The sequence below is a fragment of the Lissotriton vulgaris genome, chromosome 1_1 (genome assembly GCF_964263255.1).
Source record: "Lissotriton vulgaris chromosome 1_1, aLisVul1.2, whole genome shotgun sequence".
Lineage (NCBI taxonomy): Eukaryota > Metazoa > Chordata > Amphibia > Caudata > Salamandridae > Lissotriton > Lissotriton vulgaris.
In genome coordinates this window covers 215,372,946-215,387,861 of record NC_141685.1, presented here as the reverse complement: position 1 = coordinate 215,387,861, position 14,916 = coordinate 215,372,946, and the positions used below count along the sequence as shown (strand labels likewise).

At 48.9% G+C, this 14,916-nt stretch overlaps 1 protein-coding gene across 1 annotated transcript in view; it reads right to left on the bottom strand.

The window, feature by feature from the left end:
- Positions 1-14,409, bottom strand: part of LOC147740920 (membrane-spanning 4-domains subfamily A member 4A-like) — a 200,401-nt gene extending 185,992 nt beyond the window's left edge. Inside the window, exon 1 of the mRNA XM_086952209.1 lies at positions 14,294-14,409. The gene's annotated coding sequence lies outside the window, so the exon portion shown is untranslated. The remainder of the gene's footprint in view (positions 1-14,293) is intronic.
- Between the last annotated feature and the right edge of the window lie 507 nt (positions 14,410-14,916).

The window sequence follows — 14,916 nt, the reverse complement described above, 5'->3', positions numbered from 1 at the left end:
ATGCTTTCAAACGATTGACATGGAGCACCCTGTGGGGGCTCCTAGGGGTGCCAAAGTCAACCAGGTAGGTGACTTCTCCCTTCTTTTCAATGATAGGGTAGGGTCCAGTCCATTGGTCCTGGAGAGCTGCTGGCCCCACTGGGTCCAACACCCACACCTTCTGCCCTGGCTGGTACTCAACCAGAACAGCCTTTTGGTCATGCCAGGCTTTCTGTAATTCCTGACTTGCCTCAAGGTTTTTGGATGCTCTCTCCATGTATTCAGCCATCCTGGAGCGGAGACCAAGTACATAGTCCACAATGTCTAGTTTAGGCTTTTTGAGAGGTAACTCCCATCCTTCCTTCACCAAACTCAATGGACCTCTTACAGGGTGGCCAAACAAAAGTTCAAAAGGGCTGTAGCCAACCCCCTTCTGTGGGACCTCTCTGTAAGCAAAGAGCAAGCAGGGTAAAAGGATGTCCCATTTCCGCCTAAGCTTCTCTGGTAACCCTTTTATCATTCCCTTTAGGGTCTTGTTGAACCTTTCCACAAGCCCATTGCACTGTGGATGGTAGGGTGTGGTAAACTTATAGTTTACTCCACACTCTTTCCACATTGCTTTTAAGTATCCAGACATGAAGTTGGTACCTCTGTCTGAAAGAACCTCCTTTGGAAAGCCCACTCTTGAGAAAACTGCAATGAGGGCTTTTGCCACCACAGGAGCTGTGGTGGTCCTCAGGGGAATTGCTTCTGGGTACCTGGTGGCATGATCCACTACCACCAGTATAAATCTGTGCCCAGAGGCTGTTTGAGGATCCATGGGACCCACAATGTCTATTCCAACTCTTTCAAAGGGTACCCCCACCACAGGTAGTGGTATCAGGGGGGCCTTTGTTGTGCCACCTGACTTACCACTGGCTTGGCAAGTGACACAGGAGCGACAAAACTCCTTGACATTTTCTGACATGTGAGGCCAGTGAAAGTGTGGAACAAGCCTGTCCCAAGTCTTATTCTGGCCTAAGTGTCCTGCAAGGGGAATATCATGGGCCAAGGTAAGAAGGAAGCCCCTAAACTTCAAAGGTATAACCAACCTCCTGGTTGTGCCAGGCTTGGGGTCTCTAGCCTCTGAATAAAGGAGTCCTTCATCCCAATACACTTTATGGGTACCTTGAGCATTCCCTGCAGCCTCAGCAGCAGCTTGCTGTCTGAGGGGTTCAAGTGAAGGGCAATCTAATTGGGCCTGCCCCAGGTCTGCCCTTGAGGGTCCCCCTGTCCCCAGAAACTCAACCTGATCAGGTTCAAGCTCCTCAGAGACAGTCTCCTCTTGGACTGCAGAATCAGTTTCCTGTGAAACCTGATCCTCAACCTGGGGCAAGTGGGAAGGCACAGCCTTAACCCTCTTGCTCCTTCTCTTGGGTTGTGGTTGGTCTATTGTTTCAAGATCCACCACTGGTTCAGGAAGGCACTTCTTAGCCTGAGACCTTGTCACTGCAAGGACATGAGCTGAAATCCCTAGCATTTCTGCATGAGTCCTGTACTCCACTTCTGACCAAACTGAGCTTTCAAGATCATTGCCTAACAGACAGTCTACTGGGAGGTCTGCACTCACAACAACTTTCTTTAGGCCATCTACCCCTCCCCAGGAGAAGTTCACAACAGCCACACTATGGGAAGTAGTGGAGTTGCTTGCATTGGTCACTAGGTAACTTTCACCTAGTACAATTTGTCCAGGGTCCACAAAGCCAGGTGCCACCATTGTGACACTGGCACAAGTGTCCCTGTAGGCCTGAGCCAGTTTCTCATTAATTAAGGGAGTCTGCCTATATTTGCCCAGGTTACTGGGGCTTACTGCAGTGGGCAAAGATATGTCCACATCATATAGGAGAACTGCCTGTGTGGGGATTCTGACTAGGCCAGATTCCACCTCAGTACCCAGGGTCAACCCTACTAAACCCTTTGGCTGTGTACCACCACTGCTGACTGTACTAGGGGGTGCAGTTGCTTTAGGAGCTGCAGTGGTGGGGACTGGATTTTTCTTAGTGCATTCACTGCCCCAGTGTGAAACTGATTTGCAGGTATTACACCAAGGTTTCTTTGGGCCATCGTTCTTCTTTTTCTTGTTTCCATTTTGGGAACCCCCCTCCTTATTGCTAGTTTGGGGGCCTGAAGACTTCTGGTCCTTTTCTTTATCTTTCTGATTCCCACCCTTCTGGTCTGTTTTCTTCTGGTCACCTTGGTTCTGGTTTTTCTGCTTAATCCTTGTTCTGACCCATTTGTCTGCCTTCTTTCCCAATTCTTGGGGAGAGGTCAAATCAGAGTCAACAAGGTATTGATGCAACAGCTGGTTCTGACAGTTATTAAGGATCTGTTCTCTCATCATAAGATTGTACAATCCTGTATAGTCTGAAACTTTACTTCCCTGCAGCCAACCCTCCAGAGCCTTAGTGGCACAATCTACAAAATCAGTCCAGTCCTGAGTCTGTGCTTTTTGGGTGTCTCTGAACAACAACCTGTATTGCTCAGTGGTTAGGCCAAACCCTTCAATAAGAGCACTCTTCAGAACAGAGTAGTTTTTGGCATCCTCAGGTCTAACAGTGAGGAGCCTGTCCCTCCCTTTCTCAGAAAAGGAGTACCATAAAATTGCTGCCCACTGATCCTCAGGGACCTGCTGTACCATGCAGGCCCTCTCAAGAGCAGTCATCCATTTGTGGATATCATCCCCTTCCTTGTAGGGGGGCACAATTTTTGTCAGGTTTCTATTGTCATAGGCCCTGTCTTTTTCTTTAGGAACTTTGCTGCCACCAGTGGCATCTAAGCCACACAATTTTTTCTCTCTTGCTAAAGCAAGTTTAGCTTGAGCCAAGGCTACCTCTTCCCTTTCTATTTGGAGTTGGACAGCCCTCATCCTGGCCCTATGCTCTATTCTCTGGGAGGAAGTCATTCCTCTTTGAGATTCTCTTGAGGCACTAGAAAGGTGAGAGTCCCTTGACAGAGATCTCTCCCTTCTATTACCTGGGAGAATTTGGTTATGAGATCTGGAGTGGTGCTGGCCCCCTCCATTCCCATGTAGGTCCAAGTTGGCCTGGTTAAGCCTGGCAACCTGTACCTGGTTTCCCACCTGATCCTGATCTTCAGGCTCATCTACATCAGAGCCTTCCTCTGGGTCTTCCTCTTCCTCCTCTACTCCTTCTTGAAGATCCTCATTCTCAGGGGAGTTTATCCCTTCCTCTGTTTCTAAGGGAGTCTGAATCGCCTTGTCTAGGTCATCCTTTTCTAGGAGAGCTATTAGGGAAGGAATGGTAGGGCCTCTGCCCTTTTTTAGCCCCCTGGCTGTGCACAAGGCACTCAGGTCTTTGTGGCTAAGATTGTCATATCTGGATGTTGTCCCTATAGGATCAACTATTACAGGAGCAGAGCCTGAGGCTCTTTCTGTATCAGACATGACTGCTAGTGAGGTGTAAGTGGTGCACTTACCTACACTAAGTGGTTTCCTACTGTACCTTGCTAGTGAGTTGTAGTCAGGGTGTGCTAATCCCTTTAATCTACAACTACTAAGTTCAGTAGAACTTAATATGCTAAGCTTTTGATTTATATGTACCTAGAGGTACTTGATGTGATCTTTCAATTTGATAAAGATTGCAATGGTAAAACAAACAGCAAGCTCAAATCCGCACCGCTGCACACCAATGTGAGAAGTTGGCCTGATAGGTAGTGTTTCCAATTCTGGAACCACTGGTTATCAGTCCAAGCAAACCCCAAAGATGTCAGGTTGTAAGTCAACCTTGTAGACAAGCTATCCTAGTGGTAGCATGGACTAAGCAGCCTTAAAGGCTTAACTTAAGAGGTCGTGTTAAGCGAGCTTGTTTTACCACATACAATCCTGTAATCAAATGAAAGGACACCACACAAGTATATATTATAAAAATATATGTATTTATTACTAAATTACTCCCCAGTACTCTTTATGAGGAAAGGGGCACAAGCGTTAAACCAAAAGCACTGTTAAACATATAAAGTTGGCACAATTATGGCTGAGGGCGGGGGGCCACTCAGACCATATATCAAAAAAGTGGTATAAGTAACACTTTACGAACAATGGTTAGGCCTAGGGCCTAGAGATTCGCTGGGAGCAGTCAGGACAAGCAATGAAGAAGTCGGGAGTAGCCCACAGGAGACGGATGCAGCACGGAAAGTGCAGCGCGCACCAATGCACTGTCAATGGTGCGTAAAAGTCAATTAAAGTGAATAAAAAGATACTTCCGCTGAACCTAGGAACACAAAACTTTAGACACAGACCCTAGAGGTGTGTACCAGTGTAAAGACACCGGCGTTGCAAAGTTACCTCACCCACAGGCCGTGGGTGCACAGGGTCGAAGTGGCGTCGGGTTCTGTCACGCAGGTTCTGGGTGCTTGGAGCTGTTGCAGCTGCAGGCGCTGTGAAGCAGAAGTGTCCGGTGCGATCCAAGGGTGGATCGATGTAGAAAAGTACCTGAAAGCAGAGGGGACAGAGTCTGGGTCACTCAGCAGTGACCAGGGTGGAACCAGGACGGAACCAGGCAATGTCGGGCGCAATCAGGCGGTTGTCGATAGGCTTCTCTCCGCTGTCACGTGGGCTCTGGGGCATCTGCGACGTCCAGGAGCAGGTCACGGTCTGTCCCACGTAGGCTCTCGCCGTCAGCACCGTCGGCTTGAAGATTGTAGCAAACAGCACTTGGCAAAAGCAATCCACGCGGAACCGGGAGATTGCTTATCACTCGGACCAGGAGGGTCAGAGTGGGTGCTCCTTTTCACAGGAGCTGGTGCAGATCTGGAGCAACCAGAAAAGCAAGTCGTATTTCGAAGTTCGTCGGCACAGGGGCCACAAGCCAGCTGGCAAGTGACCGGGCCAACGCGTCGAGCGCACACAAGCAGAAGGGCCCCACGCAGCACTCAGCGAGTGTGGAGGGGTGAGCTTTGGTGCAAGTGGAGCTCGGGGCTGGGGCTTCTCAAACCCCGGTGTACAGCTTCGAGGGTCACTCGTGGGCCGCACGGTCAGCGTCTCGTGGCCTTTTCAAGATGGCGTGCCCCACGCTTCCGGTCGCCTCCACGGGTCTCAGCTCTGCAGGGACTGTGGATCGGGCAGGTAGAAGGCAGGCAAGCTTGATCTCGTCGATCTCTGTCGCTCGAGTTCCGGCGGGAACTGCAACAAAGCAAGGGTCGAGGGCTGGATGGTGCCTGTTTGCACAGGGTGGTCACTCCTTGACCACAAGGGAGATTCTTCAGTCTTCTCACGTCGTGTAGAAAGTCGAAGGGTCCAGATTTAGTTTCTTATGTTTCTTCAGGATGATCTGAGGTCCGTTGGGACTGCTCCCCCTCTTATTCGAATCTAGGGGGTTGGACATCCTGCTAGGTCCCCTCCTATGGGTGGGACCCAGGAAGGGGGTGGTTACACCCCTCTCCTTTGATCCTGGCCGCGCTGGGACAGGGGCTGGGAGGCCCCAGAACCGGTTTGGCCGGATCCTGCAAGGGGCAGCCTTGTGCTCCCCAGGCAGTGTCTGGTTTCATTGAAACCTCCCTACTCCAATCCACTATCTCCTGTCTGGGGTGGTTTGACACCGCCCTGTGACAGGAAACTCTTTGTCCAGGCCTCCTCTGCCGGGTTTCGGTCAGCAGCAGGAGGTCAGACCCGTGTCTGTGGCAGGGGCATCCATTTTGTGGATCTGAGGCTCATTTTAAATCAACCGCGTTTCAGTAAAGTAACATGTCTTCTCCCTCTAGAAGGGTGGAATGCTATCCCCGTCGCCAGAACTGGCGAGGGGATAGTATTCCAATTCGTATGACACCTTACACGACATGTTTTGATAAAGCCAAACCAAAGTTGCTATATAACCGCGAGGATTATAATGCGCTTAAGAGTATATGGTATGGCATTATCCCGGATCAGCTTAGGGAGTTGTTCCCGACAGCTGCAGACAGGCTCAGCTCATGCCAGAGCACCATCTCACATAAAACCACGCACTCTGCCTCCAGGATTGATGAGGCCTTCCATAGGAGTGGCTTACAGGCTATATATGTGTCCAGATATAGGTTTAGATATAGGTATACTATATCTAAGCAAGGGGTGATTACACCCACTTGCCCCAGCTGAGTGATCAGCCAGTTGTGTCAATTTAAGAACCAGCCAGGGGTGGCAAAAGCTATGCTTCAGCCCCTGGTAGGCCTTGGTGGCACCTATGCCCTGAGCACCTATAGTGCATGGTACAGGGGCTGACAAGGAGTCCATTTCCAATTGTGGTATGTACCTATAGCACATGTATTATAAATTTAGAGAGAGAACAGCAGGCTGGGGGTCTGATTAGCAGGCCCACAGCCTCAGTAAGTCGAAAACCAGTGAAGCAAAAAGCAAAAATTGGGGTGACCATAGGATAGCAGACCCTACTCTCCTACACTTTGGTTGATGGTGGATGGCCATCACCTTATCCTTAGAGCTACTCATATTGTGATCTCAGATCTTGTCACAACTCTGTGCAATTTCACTCAGCCGTACTTCCTACCTATATTGCACTCTGCGCATATATCCTACCATAGATACTGCCAGGAGCCCCTATCAAATGCTTTTTAAGCATCCAATAAAATTAAAGCCATAGGGTCTCCAGCTATGGCAGAAGCATCAAAGAGGGAAATCACCTGAAGAGTATGATCTGTCGTGCCTCTCCCAGGTATAAACATGTGCTGTCTAGGGGGACACAATTTTACCAATCACCCTAGAGAGGCAGAGAATCAACACTTTAGAGTAAATTTTAGTGTCCACAATAATCAGACTTATAGGACGATATGAGCCCAGTTCCTGTACAGGTTTGTTATTTTTAGGAAAGACCACAGTATTGGCAATAGATCGCGACTTTGGGGGAACATCTCCAAGATATATGTCATTAAATAGGTCCATCAAATAGATCTTTAATGTGGCAGAGAAAACCCGATCAAATTCAGGAGGGATATTATCCGTCCCCACCGCTTTACCCAATGGTACACCTGAAATAGCAAGAAGGATTTCTTCCCAGGGAAAGTGACTCACAATCCTCACTGTTAAGAATGTCAAGTGAAATATCTCCCCAGTACTGTTGATCCCAGACCTCAGTTTCAGTATATAGGTTTGAATACAACCTCTGAAAAGTGCCACGGAGATCCTCAGGATATGAACCTGGTCCCAATATGGATCCCTCACTACTGTATTTCCCCTTGTGGCTGTTTTTGCTGGGTATGCATAGCTGGTTGATGACTGACATGCTCACTTAGGGGCTTCTTAGTATGGCGGGAAGACTTTGTCCGCCCGCCATAACCCCGTGAAATGAGACCGCCTGCAATGCATGCAGCAGTCCCGCACATATCATTAGGATGCGCCCGCCACACTGGCGGGCGCATCCTGCATTCTTGACATTGCAGCGGGCGTTGCTTTTAGCACCGCCGCCGCAATGACAAAAAGGCATGTTGTGCATTTCCATGCGCAACGTGGCAGGCACCGCTCGGTGCCTGTCATGTTGTGCATGACTCATGTGCACCCCTCACCCACACGAACACCCTGGGGGCCCGCAACGGGCCCCCAAAGACAAAACCGCATGCCTTTCCATGGTGGAGTCTCCGCCATGGAAAGGCATTCCACCGCCATGATGCTAATATGGATGGCGGTGCCTGTAAGGCACCACCACCATATTCCTGGGATTTTCCGCCTGGTAGGCAATCAGGCGGATTACATACCGGCGGAAAACCGTTGACGTTCTTCATGTCCGCCGGGGGTACCCCTGCCATCGTAATGTGGCAGGAGGAAAAGTCATGGGGGGCGGTGCATTTTGGCGTGCGGATCGCCACGGCCATATGGGCGGTGGTGATCCACCCGCTATCATAATGACCCCCTTAGCGTTTAAAATTTTTCTTGCCATGCCAAATATTTATCTACTGCTTTTTTAACAGTAATTTCAGAAATCACAGCCTTAGCAAAAGCCACTCCTTGTTGTTCCCCTTCAAGACTGTTGTAACTATTTTGGTTTCGGCAGTCACCAGAGCCTCGTAAAGCTTTAACAATCCAAGCTTCTCTTTCTTCCAATGATTAATGCTATATCGTAAGATCTCCTTGCGGACACCGGTCTTTAAAGCATCCCACACAGTCCCTGCCGGGTCGCTCCTAATATTTTCTTTCATAAAATTCGGTATCCAATTATTAATAACCTTTATGTAAACCTCATCCAATAAAAGTGCACGCTCGAAGCTCCAATTTGAGAGCTGCCTTAACCCCCCTTTAAATTCTAATTCCAATACTAATGGACTGTGGTCTGACATTACATGGGGACATTTCTCGAATTTATAATCTTGACGGAGAGTGGGAGGGACAAAAATATAATCAAGACATGTATGTGTCTAGTGTTAGGCTGATAAATATGTATACCCATGATCCCTGTACCTTTTGTCCTGCCAAACATCCACTAATGCATGGTCCTGAATCAAGTTACATAGTGATTGATACACCCACAGTTTTCGACCCAAGTACTTTTTAATGCCATCAAGCAACCAGTCCCCTGTGGCATTTATATTAAAGTCACCACAAATATTAATAGTTGCCAGCCACAAGGCCTGCTCCTTAATTAACCACTCAAAAAGCATGGGGTCATACATAGTGTCCCGTACACCGAGCAAAGCATAAATAAGGACTTTCCCCCCTAGTTTTTAGGTTGAGCCTGGGCAGGGCATGCGCTGCTGAATGTATGATCATACCACGCATACCAACACAACGCAGTATTTTACATTGCGGTTTTGACAATGCAAGTCGTTACATCGACTTGCGTTGGAGGGCGCTGGAATTAGGAATAGTGTGAATTACTATTTCAACTCCAGCCTACGTACAGTAGGCAAGGTGTTGGAATAGTAATTCACACTATTCCTTAGCCAAGAGCGCCCTCCAGTGCAAGTCGACGTAATTAATTGCTTTGTTAAAACTACAATGTAACCATTACGCGTTGTAATGTTACGTGGAAAAGAATGTTTCCCGCACTGCTCTGCATGGAATGCTGTTTTGGAGTATAGACTTGAGTCTCTGCTCACTCTCTGCCCATATTTTTCATTGGCTTGTGTCATTCTCCTTTTTTAATGCTGGCTTCTTATTCGTTAATAGGCTTTTTAGTCCCTCCTTAGTACCACCTTGTCTTCATTTGTATTCTCCCATGAGGACCTGTCCTTTTACTTCTGTTGGTATGTCTTATTCAGTCTGTAAGCACTATTTTCTTTAATGAGTTTCTCCCTCTGCAGCCACAACATGTTTTCCTGCAACATTCAGTGCGCCATGCATGCTTTCACTTTCCAAGCAGCTGGTACAATGGCGGACGCTTCTTTGAATAGGTCTCGCATTTACAAGAGTTTGAGCTATTGGCATTGTAAATGACAGTCTTTTATTTATTTGTTAATTATGAAAACGGATCAATAAAAGGCATTGTCCTTTACAATGCCAATAGCTTAAACTCTTGCAAATGCGAGACCTATTGCATTTCAGATGCTTGTTGAAATGGGCTGAAAAGTTGTCTGAGGCGCAAGCGGCGCTCCACGGTGGTGTGACAGAAGCCAGCGCTAGCAAAAAAATGACTGCCATTAAACTCTATCTTAGATTTAGTTCGGGCTTTTTCATAAATTGCTTGTCTCAAGAGTAAATTACCAAAATATACAAGAATAACTATAGGTTTATGAGGCTCTGTATCTCGTGTTTCTTTTGGTATAAAAGGGAAGCGGTGAACTCGTTGAATCTCTAAGTCCCATTGAGTAATCTCAGGGAATGCACCTTTCAGTAGATTCAACATAAAGAATTGGACATCACTCCCCTCTGACCCTTCTGCAACACCAAGGAATCAGGAGGCTGGTCCTTCGCTGTCGATGCCTGATTGGACCGGAGCAAATTCCCTGGGTCCTACGGTCTACTGTACAGTCCAGTACACTTATTTCCTGTTAATGTTGGGACATGTCTCGCTGACGTGTAATGGCATCAATAGCCCTGCACATCCCAGACTGGAAAGTAAAACAAGCATTTGCAATGCAATAGGCCTTGCATTAGGAAAGTTTGAGCTATTGGTATTGTAAATTACACATTTTTTATTTATGTTTTGTTTTTGAAAATAGCAAAATTAATAGCTATTTCATTTACAATGCCAATAGTTATAACTTTCGCAAATGTGACACCTATAGCATTTGTAATGCAATGTGTGTTGTATTTACGTGACTTAGTAATCACAACATGAAAGCAACACAATTCACATCGCCCAGCCAAGCTGGGCGATGTGAATAAAACAGATTTGAAGAAACACTTCCATCGAGGCTTCGGCTGCATATGTTATTTGTGTTGCTTTCATGTTGTGATTACTTACAGTATTTATACTGCCATAAGTTGACGTGTGCACAGATCTATGTTGTAACAATGATATATGGATCTTGGTCCTAATGAGAGGTTAGAGGTTCTCCTCCTTTCTGTGGCACCGTCATATAAGTTACTTAAGAACATAAAGTTACGTTACACACGGGAGGCGCCATTTTCTGATCGACACAACAAAAACCTGTTTCTTGCCTTATAAACAGCTATGGTCGTTAAGTTTGGAAGCATTTAGTCGTATTCAGTTTTCATGAAATGAGACAGGCATAACACATTCATTACCAGTCATTCTTCCCATTGCTAAAACATGAGCGTTTATTGTCTAAACAAAATGTTTAAAAAGAGCAAATTGTGGAAACAAATATCTACTTAAATGTAATCAGCTAAAAGTAGTTTTTATGTGAAAATGTGATAGCATGTCCTGGGTAAGGGAAGAGGAAATAGAAAGGTCTTCGCATGCTCTGCAAATGTTACAAGGTAAGAGCAAGATTTACAGGCCTGTTTTAAAAAAAACAGAGCAGAGCTCTGAGCTAAAATGCTCTGCAAATGAAAGGGAAGCTTTGGCAAACATGAGTAGGAAACTAAGAAACAAAATTGTGCCACAAAACGGACAGATAAGCACCAAAGTGGAACTAATGTCAGGTGTGTCGCTTTCAGTCAAGCCTTGCTTCAGAATACCTAGCGAGGTCAATGTAGACACGTGGGCGCAACGCAGATTCAGACGGATAGCCTACTTTTCACTATTACACGTGTTGTTTTAAAAATCCCAGTAGCTAAACTGCAGGGGCGCATCCTGTGTAGAGGGGTGGGTGGAGAGAATAGGGGTATTTGAGGTATTACACCACCCTAATAAATATATTATTTGGTAAAAGGTTTGGCACAGGAGCTTTCAGTCGAGTATGGTTAGGTGTTCGTCGGATTTCACCTGGGATTTTTAAATACCCAAAAACCCACACGCACCCTTCTGTTTTGAAAGATCTTAAAACGGGTATCACAAGTGCCACGGAGCCCTTGACGCTTCCACCCCGGCGACAGCAGTAGAGTAAACATGGACTTTGTTTACATCCAGTTGACTCTGTCTATATTTGTTTGACTTTTTTACCAGTGCCCATGTGCTCGTCATCTGGCCTCAACCACCAGCGCTCCTGCCTCCGAGCCTGTAACACGGCCTGTCACTCAGGTTCGCGCTCCCCGCCCTGTCACTCAGGCTCGCGCTCCTCTGCCCTCTCTCCATCCTTGCGGCAGGTCCCTCCCGGGGCACGTACTCCCTCGACCCGCCCACGCTCTGCCCACTCCATGTCTTCTACCTGGCTGGCCCTGCAGCGCTCCTGTCACTCAGGCTCGCGCTCCCGCCCTCCTCGCGGCAGGTCCCTCCTGGGGCGCGTCCTCCCTCGCCCCGCCCACGCTCCGCCTGCTCTATGTCTTCTCCCCAGGTGGCCGTGCAGCGCTACTCCCCGCAGAATGATGCCTGAGATGCGTGTGCTGTGGCTGCTCTGGCCCATGTGCCCCCCGGCTGGGCCGGCATGTACTCCCGGGAGGACCCGCTGGTCATCCTGGACTCCGACTCGGCCCGCCACCACCTGCTCAACTCCAGCAGCGCCTGGTTCGCCGAGTTCTTTGCGTCCTGGTGCGGGCACTGCCAGAAATTCGCCCCCATCTGGAAGAAGCTGGCCTTGGATGTGCAAGGTAAGAGACCCCCCCCAAGACAGAACGCGAGACACACAGCCACTCCATGATTGCTACCCTGTATAAACACGCACCTCTGCTAACAGAACTCCCAAACCTTTTAACTCCGAAGAGACAGCCCACTTCTCAGTAAACCACCCCAAGCAAGAGACTGTCCAAGCGAGAGACCCCCAGCAAGAGACTCCCCACTCTGACAGCGAGATCAGACCCCCCCCCCCACCCCCAACACACACACAAACGGGCTCGCCTCTAAACAACCCTCCAGTCATGTTTCAGCCCACTGCAGAACTCTTTCCGCTTAACTATCAAAGGCGAGAGACCCTCAGAGAGAAACCGCGCGAGTCAGACCCCCGCGGAAAAGTCCTCCACGACACTCTCTAAATTGAAACCCCCAATCATGTTTTGAACCAGCACTGAACGCCGTTCGGATAGTGCCATTTACAGCGAGAGACAGTCAGAGAGACTCCACTCTGAAGGCCTTTGAAACCCCATCAAGCCTTAACAATTTCTAAAAGATTCCCAAACTTGCTTCAACTCCGAGGCAGGCAGGATCCCCTGGGCGGCAGTGCAGCACGGAGCGGGCGGCTTCCCTTGTGCGGTGCAGCGCGGCCCCGGGAAGTGGGGACACAGTGCGCTGGAGTATGCTTCAGGCGTACGTGGCGTACAGGCAGGCACAGTGTGATTTAGTACGCTTGTGCACAAGCCGCACTTGGAATCCTCACATGTGGTGTGGCTTCGGGGGCTGTAGAGTGCGAGCATGTTTTCTTAAAGCCTTTTCCGCGTTGTTGACGCCAGCCCCTTTGATGACACATAAATGAAAGGGAAACTTACACGCACACGTTACACATGAATGATAGCGCAACAAGCAGCCAAGGCGCCAAAGCGCGCCCACAAGGTCAAATCTCTGGCGAGGTCCACATTCCCCCCAAAGTGATAACATAAGTTGTTGACCTAGACAGCAAAAGCTTAGCTTTTGCTTTCGTCTAGGCTCGACCTAAAAAGGATTGGGTGAGCTGCTCACTCATGGAACTAGGGTACAGATGTACGAAACACTGATCTACCACCCCGCATTGGAAGCAGAGACGCTTTAAGGCATGGGCAAAGTGGGCTCTGGCCCAGGGCCCCAACTTTTCGGGGGAGTCGGTGGGGCTGATAGATCCAGCTCTGTTCTGCGAAGAGTCTTGACCTGAATATCTTGAATAATTCTTAAACAAATGGTTTTACATACCATTTTTCTTGAATTTCCTTTTTTGCAGAAAAATGTGTTTATGATTCAAGCTACATCTATAGAAAACGTTTTTTTTGGTCAAAACAGGACCTCACATGGGAGGGTGTCACATACATTATTTGCAGTAATATTAGTCAGTGGCTGCTGTGTTACAATATTGAAAACACACTTCACTATCCCTGACTATTAGATGTAAACACATGAAGTATTTGGACAAGTGTGTATATTCGGTCAGTGACGTGTCCACAGAGCTGACACTTGACCAGACATTCAAAGCTGAGCAAGGGCCCTCAAAATACATTGAGCCCAGGGCCACAAAATACTGAAGATGCCCCTGGTTGGAGGCGGATACAATTGTGCTGCCTTTCAACCAGATTTTGGTTGCAAAACATTGACACAACCGTAAGAAATCCATCCTTCCTAATAGCAATTCTTGCGCCCTTCAAATCCCACTCTGCGATTCTGTACCCTGTGACCAAATCGCAAAAAAAGGGTTCAGTACATTCCGAAAAACTATTTAGCGGAAGCAAACCCTTGCGATTTAAGAAACTGCAGGATTTGTGACCGCTTCATGGCTTTGTGCCTCCGGCCCCTTGGAAACCTGAGTGCTCGGGTTTAGGACACGTTTGGGGTACATTAATTTCCACACTGACTTGCATTTAAGTGGAGAAAGATCTGCATGAGACAGCGCCGCAGTGAAGCCATTGTGGCTCTCCTGATGCCACTGCTGGCATGGTCCGCTGTCAGCAGGGTCAGTCTGGCTGGTGCTTCTGCAAGGCCAGGGCTGGTGGCATGGCCGGGCTGGGCAGTCATTTCCCCGATAGTGTGCGCCCGGTTTGATGGCTTTGAGTGAACTTTGGTTTACATCCCTGCCCTAAAAGGCCAGTATCATCGGGACGGCTATAAGGCACACCTCAGGCTGAAAGAGCCAGGCCACAGTCCCTCTGGTGTCTCTGGGAGGCTGGCGGGGCTGGGAGCCATAACCACGTTCGCTAACAGGCGCCCTGTCCACCTCTTACCTGCCGACCCGTGCCTGACTCCCGAGGTCTCCTGATGCTGGTGCAGCCCGAGCCCTCCCACGGGTAACACACACATAGGCATTGACGCTACAGCTGCGCGCACCCTCCTATCCACTTCTACCGGGGCACGTGACTGGAAGGCCTGCGGGGAAGAATGTTGTGCGTGCGGCTGCTAGGGCAGGGCCTGCCAGGTATTCCCTGGATGCTGTCGGGTCATGTGCGCTGCATGCGTCGCTACCAGCTGAGAGACGCTTCCAGGGCTGTCATGTGTCCCTGCACTCCACGTGTCGGTACCAGCTGAGAGACACTGTCACGTGTTCACTGCACGCTGCAGGTGTTGAGAGCAGCCGAGACACGCTGCAGGGCTGCACCATGGGTCCCCTGCACTGCATGGTTAGTAACAGCCGAGACACGCTGCAGGGCTGTGCCATGTGTTCCTTGCACTGCACATGTTCGTACCAGCTGAGACACGCTGCAGGGCTGTGCCATGTGTCCCATGCACTGCACATGTTCGTACCAGCTAAGACGCGCTACAGGGCTGTGCCATGGGTCCCCTGCACTGCATGCGTTAGTAACAGCCGAGACACGCTGCAGGACTGTGCCATGTGTTCCTTGCACTGCAC